The sequence below is a fragment of the Dermacentor silvarum genome, chromosome 4, assembly GCF_013339745.2.
Source record: "Dermacentor silvarum isolate Dsil-2018 chromosome 4, BIME_Dsil_1.4, whole genome shotgun sequence".
In the NCBI taxonomy this organism is placed as follows: domain Eukaryota; kingdom Metazoa; phylum Arthropoda; class Arachnida; order Ixodida; family Ixodidae; genus Dermacentor; species Dermacentor silvarum.
In genome coordinates this window covers 111,134,221-111,144,620 of record NC_051157.2, presented here as the reverse complement: position 1 = coordinate 111,144,620, position 10,400 = coordinate 111,134,221, and the positions used below count along the sequence as shown (strand labels likewise).

At 45.9% G+C, this 10,400-nt stretch overlaps 2 non-coding genes across 2 annotated transcripts; both read left to right on the top strand.

Annotated features, from left to right (window-relative positions):
• Positions 1-917: 917 nt before the first annotated feature.
• Positions 918-999, top strand: Trnal-aag (transfer RNA leucine (anticodon AAG)). Its single transcript has one exon. It is a non-coding gene; the product is annotated as a tRNA-Leu (tRNA).
• A 6,142-nt stretch (positions 1,000-7,141) lies between these two features.
• On the top strand, positions 7,142-7,223 carry Trnal-aag (transfer RNA leucine (anticodon AAG)). The gene has a single exon. It is a non-coding gene; the product is annotated as a tRNA-Leu (tRNA).
• Positions 7,224-10,400: the final 3,177 nt, after the last annotated feature.

The window sequence follows — 10,400 nt, the reverse complement described above, 5'->3', positions numbered from 1 at the left end:
CATCTACATTTACACCATTATAACGACTAAATGTCTTAACTTCGCGAATTACGGATTTGGTGTAGATACAAGGCATTACATTTTTCGCGTGACGGAGCTGGGGTACTCGCCAAAGAATGCTTACACATTAAAAACAATTATGAAAGGAAGAGTGCACATACAACAACGCACAAGGTAAACACAAAAGAAAAATGACAAAAGAGGCAGTCACCATCAGATCAATGTGTGACACTATAACAAGATCAACCAATAAATCATATTTGTTAATCATACACTGTGATTATCTTAATATATACCAAACACAGGAAATTATTAATGAATATAATAATCATACTAATAAATAATAATAATAATAATAATAATAATAATATTAATAATAATAATAATAATAAAAATTAGCAGTTTTGCCGGAAAGGTGAAGCATCGATTGCGATAGCAAATTAGTAGACAGCTATACGAAATAAGGATAGTAGTTCTTTGGCCGTCTAAACTTGTAAACTTAGGCACACTAACTAAATTACCAAGCATGGTGTCGCGCGTGCACAAGCAAAACGTATCTCACTCGATGACCGCGGAAACTTGCTGTCAAAATGCAGGAGTCAGCCAGCGCAACAGCGAGCGAATTGAGCATTATGCCGGCGCTCACACCAACGCGATCTTAACCGTGAAAACACAGGGAGGGCGGACTCTGCCCCGACGCAGATGCCTTTCAATATACCGCAGCGCGGGCAGGCGTTCACGGCACAGAACGCATCTCCCGTGGACTCTATACGAAACCTCACGGCGACGGCGACAATGGCTACGACGACGGCAGATATTCGCCTGGAGTGTCCATGTAATTGCTACTGCAATAAAATAGTCTCTGCTATCCCTAGGTATAACACGAGTGTGTTATACCTTCCCTTACGGGAAGTGTCGGTAGCGTGGCCGAGCGGTCTAAGGCGCTGGTTTAAGGCACCAGTCTCTTCGGAGGCGTGGGTTCGAATCCCACCGCTGCCACATATTTTTTTTTTTTTTTTGCGCAAGACTATACAACAAACACATAAAAGGTCCTTAGAGATAAGGCATCCAGTTCCTTTCATCCATTCGTTATCACTTTTTTTCGGAGTGCTAAGGTGCATGGACTCAATTAATGTACAGCGTAACTCAGTTTGGTGGTAAAAACGTACAGGTTAGCCGTATTGGTTAATGCTATAAGGCATGTGTGGATGCTGTGACATTGCCCCGCCGACTCCATCGCACCACGTTTCAAATATCATTAGAGAGGTTTACCGTGCATAGTATTTCGGCAAACGTTTCGGACGTTTGATCGGATGAGTGGAGGTATAAACGTGAGCTGCCTGAGTGGTGCAGCCATCTGGTGGTGCAGAGAACAACGAGAAAAACACAGATATATTATTGCAGTTACCAAGTGTATTGGCAACTGCAATACAGCAATAGCTGCAATGATGGTAACTGTAAATACTGCTCTTCGAAATTTTCGCTGCGGCGTAACGTGTCACGATTCACCGCTGCCGAAACTTTTTCAGCAACAGCGAAGTAAAATGCACTTTGTTAATACAATATTAGCTTTGTGTTTGTCTGGCTGAGCTCTGCTTTACCAGGTGGTCGCCTGTCCAGTCGCTCACGTTTACACCTCCGTCCATTCAGCAAAACGCCCTCTCTGCCTGCGTTTAGTGGTATGCAGGACCGGCTGAAGCTCTCTATTAAAATTTAGGCGACGACATATACCGTGCATTGGTATCACGATCGGTCCGTCAAAGTTACCACCCTCATTACACTATCTCCGGGATAGGCATAGCGTTGGTTACAATCGAGAGTTTTAGCAAGTGCGGTATACCGGTATATGCAAAAGTGCTTGCGTAATACCGCTTTACCGGATGCTGGTAGTGACATCTTGTGACACTTCATCTTCCACAATGGTTGATAGAGACGTTTTTGTGTTTCATACATATTCTTGTAGAAAAACAAACTTTTAAAAAGGCAACGTGTCAACGTGTTCACAATTACGCCGGTGCCGAAACTTTATACAAGCAGCGAAGGAGAAAACACTTGGTTAGTGCAACAATAGCTCTGTGCTTGTCTGTCTAAGCGCTGCGCCACCTGTCCAGCCGATAACGTTTACGGATCTGCTAACTAGGTCATCTTCTTTCGTATGCCGGAATACCGGACACGCTAAAACTCTCAAATGCCTGCGGGATCTGCCCAATTTACTCGGCTATATATCTGTTCACCCAAATCGTATAGCCCACTCAAATATTTTCAAACCTTGGAAAAATAGAATTTGGATGCCCTGTGTATATACATCTTTTAATAAAAGAACGTCAGTTCCAAGTTAAGGAAGCACCAATCCCCTTCTTTCATTGCCCTTTCTATGAGTAGACAAGATGCAAAGAAAGCTGAACATCTGAAAACAGCCTGTCACCTGCTATCTGCATAGGTACACCTTCCAGCGAGACCGTTTGTAGTCTTCCACTGCCTTCTCCCACGTGCCCGCAGATTTCACTCTCTCCCTCTTTCTTCTTTCTATTTCCTCTTTTCCTGACCCCCAGTGTAGGGTGACGGACTAGACGCTCGTCTGGTTGACTTCCCTGCCTTTCCTCTCAGAGCTTGCGTTCTTTCTCTCTACTCAAAGAAAGGGCAATGAAAGAAGGGGATTGGTGCTTCCTTAACTTGGAACTAAAGTCAAGTTCTTTTATTAAAAGAAATATATACACACGGCATCCAAATTGTGTTTTACCAAGGTTTGAAAATATTTTGGGTGGGCTACAAGAAGGCATGTTTAAAAAAGCATAGAATGGTATACTTGTAGACGAGGATAAGCTAGAAAGACACACAGCGCAGCGCCGTGTGCGTATTTCTATCCTGCCCTCAGCCCTGCGGCGTAATTGTGTTACCTAAAAGTCATGTTGTCCACGTTATGGAGCAAATCATGCATTTATTTTGGGCTCCATTTAGGTGCCTAATTAGTCAAGAATATTTATTCATTTCAAAAGTCTTGAAGTAAGTGAAATAAGTATCCAAGGAGAAACTTGTGAAGCTTGATCTAGAAAATGTTCGATTTAACTGTATTTAACTTCCTACCTATTGCGCGAACATTTATTTCTTCTTTTGAGCGGCATAAGGAAAGCCCGCGAAATATTATTAAAATGTTCCACGTGACGAATGGCGAAGTCCAACGAGGAATAATATTGGAAAAGAGTCGCAGTATTATTCAGGTTGCATTTAAGCTACTCTGAAGCGAGAAGCAAATGGAGCCTGAATCGCAAATGGAGCATGTTGAGGACCGGGAGCGGACAAAGTAGGAGGGAAAGAAACAATGCTGGAGAAATTGAAGAGGCGGTCAGAGAGAGAGAGAGAGAAAAAGAAACTGTCAGCCCTTCCACTGGGGTGGAGATGGAAGACCAGCGAAGATGTAATATGGTGGGAATTATGTATTTCCAATTATGACTATTAAGATGTGATGGTGTAATTGGTTATTTGAACTATTAAAGAATGAGAAATATATATGATCCGGTGGTTTTCATTTATTTAGTGACCACAGGGACCATGGCCTTATGATCGCTACGGTACACCGCCATAGGGTGTACGGCAAAAGTTGGTACGTTCTTGATAAGCCCGTCACCACCACCACGCGCGTTCGGTGCGAACGCGGGCAAAACGCCGCCGCCGTCGACAACAGTTGCGCGCGTTGTATGACCGCACAAAACCGCTGTAAAAACGCTGGCTACGTGACGGAACTGCAAAACGCCGTTTTCAACACTGTTGGAGAGAGGCAGGCGAGAGACCAGAGAGAGTCGGCGACACAGGCGGCAGAGGCCGGCAGGGCTGCGCGCATGCGCCGCAGTGGAGAGCGGGCACGCACACGCACAGTTTAGGGTGCCTCGATGCCCTCCTCACCCCCCGCTCCCCTTTCAATGGGAAGTCGCGTTTGCTCTCCGCCGTGCGTTCGCTCCCCGTGAAAGCGCGAGTCCCTCGCCCTCGCGCGCTTTCACTCGCGCATACAGCATACGACCAATGAGAGTTTTTTAAAAGCTATTGCCGGACGCGACCATCAAAGAGTGAACCCATAACAGCTTCGCTGTAAAAGAATCGCCAGCCTTTCCCCTGCCGAGATAATAAGGGTAAGCGAAGCTTGTCGTGTGTGTACCTGACCTACTACTTTGCTTCCCATACGTACTACCAGTGGCGTACCAACTATTTCTCGAGTGCGCGGGGTCCCGGGAGGGGGGGGGGGGTCTGAACCACAAGCAATCTGATCCTCTCTCTCTCTCTCTCTCTCTCTCTCTCTATATATATATATATATATATATATATATATATATATATATATATATATTGTGGGCATTTCTCAGTCACTTCTTCGTTGGCTGCACATGTTCATCATCATGTCGGTTTCTTCGTCTTCATCGCTTGTGGGGACTCATCTTGAGACTGATCTGTGCCTTGAGTGTGATCGGTCCGCCACGTCTTCGCGGCGCATTAAAGGTCGTGTTAACGCTACGTCGCAATATATATATTGTGGGCATTTATTGTGCACTTCTTCATCATCTGTATATTATCATCATCATGTGTGTGCCCCTCATCTTCATCGCGCGTGCGGGCGCATCATCAGCGTGGACTGTGTCGAAGGCTGTTCAAGGCTGGTTGTGGACGCCGCCCTTCGTGGACGCCGCCGTGCGGAGGGCCCTCCTGGGCACCTACGGACGTTTTACCCAGGCGCATACACAGCTTTGCTGTAAAACATGTAGAGCATACCTGATTAAATCAAGCAGGCTAGGTGACTATTTGTCACCACCCGTTTCAGAGAGGATGCCATTAAGCCATCATCATCATCATCACCTGAAGTTCCTGAGGCGTGAGCGACTGCACATGGTGACGTTCTTCCTCGGACTCATGGTCCTGCGATGCACAAGTTCTCCGCTTTTGCACGGTCCCGCTTTCGCTGTCTGTGTTCACGTTGTCTGTATTCATATTGCTGCTGTCGACGCCTCTCCGCTTTGTTAGCCTTTTTTCTCCGGCGCGAACGCGCTACGCTGCACCCCTGCCTTTTCCAGATAACGGTAAGAGGCAACCGATGACACCCCCGAAGAGATCTAAGTTAATCAGGCAAGAAAGTGCTCGCGAGGACATGGGCGTGCTTGACGAAAGGGACGTCCCCTCGTTCGCTCGCCGCCGCCGCCGGGACAAGGAAGGCACGGCCAGCGCCAGGTGGTCCAAGGTGTTCATGAGAAAAAATAAATACGGCAACTTCGCGACACCGCATTCCTGCGCAAAACAGCTAAGGTTATTTTGTGAGCAGGACATCCGAACATCCCCCCTGGATCCGCGCCTGAATGGTGGGCATAACACATAAAAATTGGGAGAAAGCGAGTATTCAGCAACTGTTTTCAGAGCACATAAGCAACCCACCCAGTTCAAGTTATCGGTACTTGTCACCAAAAATGGCCCTCATTTCTTCAAAATATCAATTATCTCCTGTTTTCGCTCACGCCGGGAAGCAAGTAATAGTGTAATTCTTATTCAGAAACCGCATGAAAATGAAATCAACAGTCAGCAGTGATACATGTTTCCAGAAAAATTCAAGTCAGTGTTCCATTGGTACCGAAATGGCTCTGCACGTTCGACCAAGGCCATTTTCACGAACATATCTATGATAACTTGTGATTACGCAATTAACATCGACAGTTATACCTGTAAGAGGCTTGATTACGATTTTGATGGTGATAAGGTACTGAGACTGCAACGCTATGTAGGCTACCTCTGGACGGCGATTCAATAGTTCAAGCATTTGATAATCCAACGATTTCATGCTGTAAGGCACACCAGTCGTTGGGTGCGACTGATTACAATACTTTATTCAGACCTTCACCTCACCCTCAGGTTAAATATAGCAAGCTGACTGTTTTTAAATACGGATATAGCGGTCCCAAAACACTGGGCATGTTGCAAGTAGCGCAAGTTGACACTTGTTAGGGCGGGAAGTGCCCAGCACCAGGCCTTCTCCGCATTGCGAGCGTGTGTGGCGAATCCCGCGCGTCGGGATTTCGTCGGGCACATAAGACAATCCTCACTGCCCAAGCAGGGGATACGTAGCAAAGAAAAGCATTACTTACGTGACCACTCCATCAAGAAAGAAAATTTAGCTACAGCTGTAGTTTTGTTGGACTACCAGCGTGCAGCCGATAGTGCCCGCTTTCAAAAGTGTGGGGGCAAATGGCATACTGTGCCCTCCCCCCACTTCTGACAGTGGGAGGCAAGTGCCCCCCTTGCCCTCCCCCCTCCCCCCCCCCCCCTATAGATACGCCTATGCGTACTACTTGTCCTTACCTTTCCTTCTGCTTTTCCTTCCCTTTCGTGCAACTTTTGCTTCCTTTGCGTTGTACGATTCCCTGTTTGTCGCTGCTTATCAATTGCGTTGTAGTCAGCAGCATTCGCCCGCCATTGCCACTTGAGATTCCTCGAAATTAAATTGCTTCAAAATTAAATCTGTCCGTCACGTAAGATAATGATGGCTGATACCCCCTTGAGCAATGGCTCATACCCCCGTAACGCACTCCTCCATTACTACTACAGAAGAGAACTGAACGATGGAATGATGAGCGGCAACGGCACCAGCTGTGGAAAAAGACGACGATGACGAACGCGGGAGCATTGGCACGAGCGCGTGCCAGGCACGAGCACGAGCGCCAACCGGCCAGCTGCGGAAGAAGACGACGACGCTCGAGCCAGTGCTGATGATGATAGTTTTCCGCGTACACGGACCCCGACACAAGTGAGCCAATAAAGCTTCGCTTAAAAAAAAAAAAAAAAGAGGCCTTCCTTTGGTCATTGTTACGGGGCAAAACGTCTTGTGCTAGTGTCGCTGCACATGGAACAAACCATACGTCTAGACATAGCCTCCTCATCGAGGAGGCTATGGTCTAGAGCATAATCAGAGCTAGACCGAAACACGTGCACGCGCTTTCACGGCATTTCCATCTACCTTCCTCCTTCTTTTCTTGACTGTAGAGGCCTGCCTAGGGCATGGCGCACCTGAGGGCGCGGTGCGTAAAAACGCAAAAGAAAGAATGTAGGACACGTATCGATAGAAGGAAGATTGAACCAGTGATTACGAAGCGCGGCAAGTGCGGTGCGTGTCGGTAGCGTGGCCGAGCGGTCTAAGGCGCTGGTTTAAGGCACCAGTCTCTTCGGAGGCGTGGGTTCGAATCCCACCGCTGCCAAATTATTTTTTTGTACGTTTCGACGTTTATTTTTTCACCGTTGGGTTTAGTCTCGGATGATTATTTCGGCAAGGAAATTCGCGGTGTTTCACGACAACCCGCCATCGATCAGTCGGAGGAAATGCTGCTTCAGCGGTAAAGAGTTAATTTCAAAATTAAATTCTTGGGTTTTACTTGCCAAAACCACGGATCTGATTATGACGCATGTCGTAGTGGGTCACTCCGGAATAATTTGGACCACATTGAATTTTTTGACGTGCACCTAAATCTAAGTTCACGAGCGTTCTTGCATTTCGCCCCCATCGAAATCCGGCCTCCGCTGACGGTATCGAACACTGTACTTCGAGCCCAGCATGCAACGCCGTTGCGACTACCATACCGTGGTGGGTCGGGCCATCGCCAAACACGTGCTGCTTCAGTTTTTTGATTATTTTCAAGGCTCCTGCAGCCTCAGCTTCTGCGCTCACGTATTATGGTTGAGAAATGAAATTGCCCTAATTAAAAAAGAAATGTTGCATGTCGACCGCCTGAGCAACCTACACACAAGGTGTTTAAGAATTGACAGAAGGAGGTACTGAAATGCTACGTGCAAGTACATTTCTGCATTTCAAAGCTAAACAGAATTATTCTGTAATGCACGTACCAGGGTTGAATTTTCATGCTCAAATTATCGAGTTGTTGCCATTGTGAGTATTATGGCTGATTACGGCCCATTTTGTTGGGAACGCACGCAGGTTTATTTGTATCACACTGCAGCCATCTTGGAAGCTTCCCACCTCTGGGTTGCCTTCCTACATTGAAAAAAGTGCTATGCATGGACACTACAGTTACGACGGTAAGCAAGCAAAAGCCCTAAAAGAAAAAAAAAAAACTTTATTGCGTTTTTCACGTATGCGAAGAGTCCAACACGGTTACAGTAGCCAGAGTCAATCATGAGTAGTTATATTGTATAAGTTCGAACAACATGATACAAGAATAGAAGTCTCAAACCCCATCGCCTTGAACTCTAAGCGGCACAGCATCGAAAAAAATACGGGCCCGTCAGGTTACTCTGGAAGGCTGACTGTGCTGTTAACTTAACTAAATGTTTATTTTGCTAGTGGTTATGGTGTGCGGTCTTGGTTACAAGCTGCAATTTTGTCAGCTGAGTGATCCGTATTGTACTTGCAATCTACATAACTGTTTTTAATGTAGTTTGAAGAATAGAAAAAAAATTAAAGAAAGAAGTAAACGCCTATGACAAATAGCGTCGTTCCGCTTTTGAAGTGATTTAATGGAAGATGCTTAAATTACCAGCATGGAGAAATAAAAATGGCGGAATGCATAATTAAAAATATACACTAATTAACATTTTAATTGCTCACTCTAGGGCACATGTTAAAGCTGTGAAATTCACGCCAAGCATAGTGAAGTCATTTTGTGACTTCACTATACTCAGCAGGTGAACAGTGCAAGTGAACAGATGAACAGTGCATTAGACAAGGGGATAACTCTATAAATAGGAAACACACACTTGATCTGCAGGCGTGAACCTGCCGTACACAGACAAATAGGACAAATTTTTGTCATAAATAATTTAGCACGTGAGATATTCCACTAGTATGTTACTATGGTGTGAAGAATTTAAAAGTATTTTCACATGTTTCCGCCGTTTTCATCAGACAGTAAATGTTCTGAAAATGTTCTGAAAAGCACCCATAAACAGCACAGACTTAGGAGGGATGCTGTAGTGGGGGAGTCTCCGAATTAATTTTGACCACCTTGGGTTCTTTAGCGTGCAGCCAAAGCACGGTACACCAACGTATTTGCATTGCGCAGCATCGAAATTGCGTAGTTGTGGCTGAGAATAGAATCAGCGGTGTCATGCACAGCATTAGAACGCCGTAACCAGTCGGCTACCTTGTCGGGTCTTGTTTATCGGTAATCTATTTACTGGTTTCAAGCGGACGCTGTCGTGACCTCATGACTCTACGAAGAGCTGTACTTGCGAACAAAGTTCCTATGCCAATGAAGGGAAGGCTAAGGAGGTAAAGCTAAAACTCGCACAAAAAGCAGTGGTCCTGCACTATTATTCCCAAGTCTCAATCGCATTGGTTTAAGCTAAGACACAGAAACACACAATATTGTTTACTATCCCCTCCGGAGGACTGGGGCAGGTGCCCGTCCGGTTGCTGCATATAATAAAGTTTTTCTGCTACTACTACTGCTACAGGCCATATATTAACATAACAGAAAATGCACCACTCAGGGGTAACTGTGACGTTTTTACCAGTGGAGCTTTTAAGCTTGGCGTTGCGCCGTTCAGCGTGTAACAAAACTCGGTGGGCCGATCCTGGCGGCAGTGGAGAAAGGGTCCGAGTGCAATGGCGCACACCCCTGTGAACTAGCGAAGCTGAGCCTGGCTAAGTCTAAATAAGCATGGTTTGGACTACTTAAGCTTAGTCAGTCATCGATAGCCAATAGATAGCCAATGAATAGCTAATCGATCAATAATACAAATTCTGGAAAATGCTGGGGATGACTTGGTAGTGCTTAGCCTAGCCCAAATACGTGGCTAATACCTTGCGATAGCCAATCAATAGCTAGTCGACAATCAGTCAATAATCAATAAATTCCGGGAAATGCTGGGGATAATTGGGTAGTGCTTAGCCTAGCCCAAATACGTGGTCAATACCTTGCGATAGCCAATCGATAACGAATCAATAGCTAATTGATAATGGTTCAATAATCAATAAATTCGGGAAAATGCTGGGGATGACTTGGTAGTGCTTAGCTAGGTGCCCATCAGCTCCGCTGTCTCTTTAGCATTGCACCTCCAGTGCAAGCTACGCTACATTTTTTTCTCGATTTTTCCTTCCCCGTTTTGGCAAGTGAGCTGTTGCACGTGGAAACTACACATATTCAGCACCTGCGCAAATACATCGAAAACTTTGTCAGACCCTACCGGACTACACTTGGCGCAGCAACACATGTGCACAGAGCTCCCCACCTGTAGCTTTTGCTTCAGTACCAGAGAAAGTTGTGCGCGAGACCAGCGTGGATATTTCAAGCCCACCTTTCACTTCTGTATCTTTTCTGTCTTGCCAGGATTTTTTTCAAGCTAGGGTGTTTCTAGAGTTAACGAATTATAATTTTACCAATCGAGGCGAACCTAACGTTCCTCGTTCAGTTGCGCCT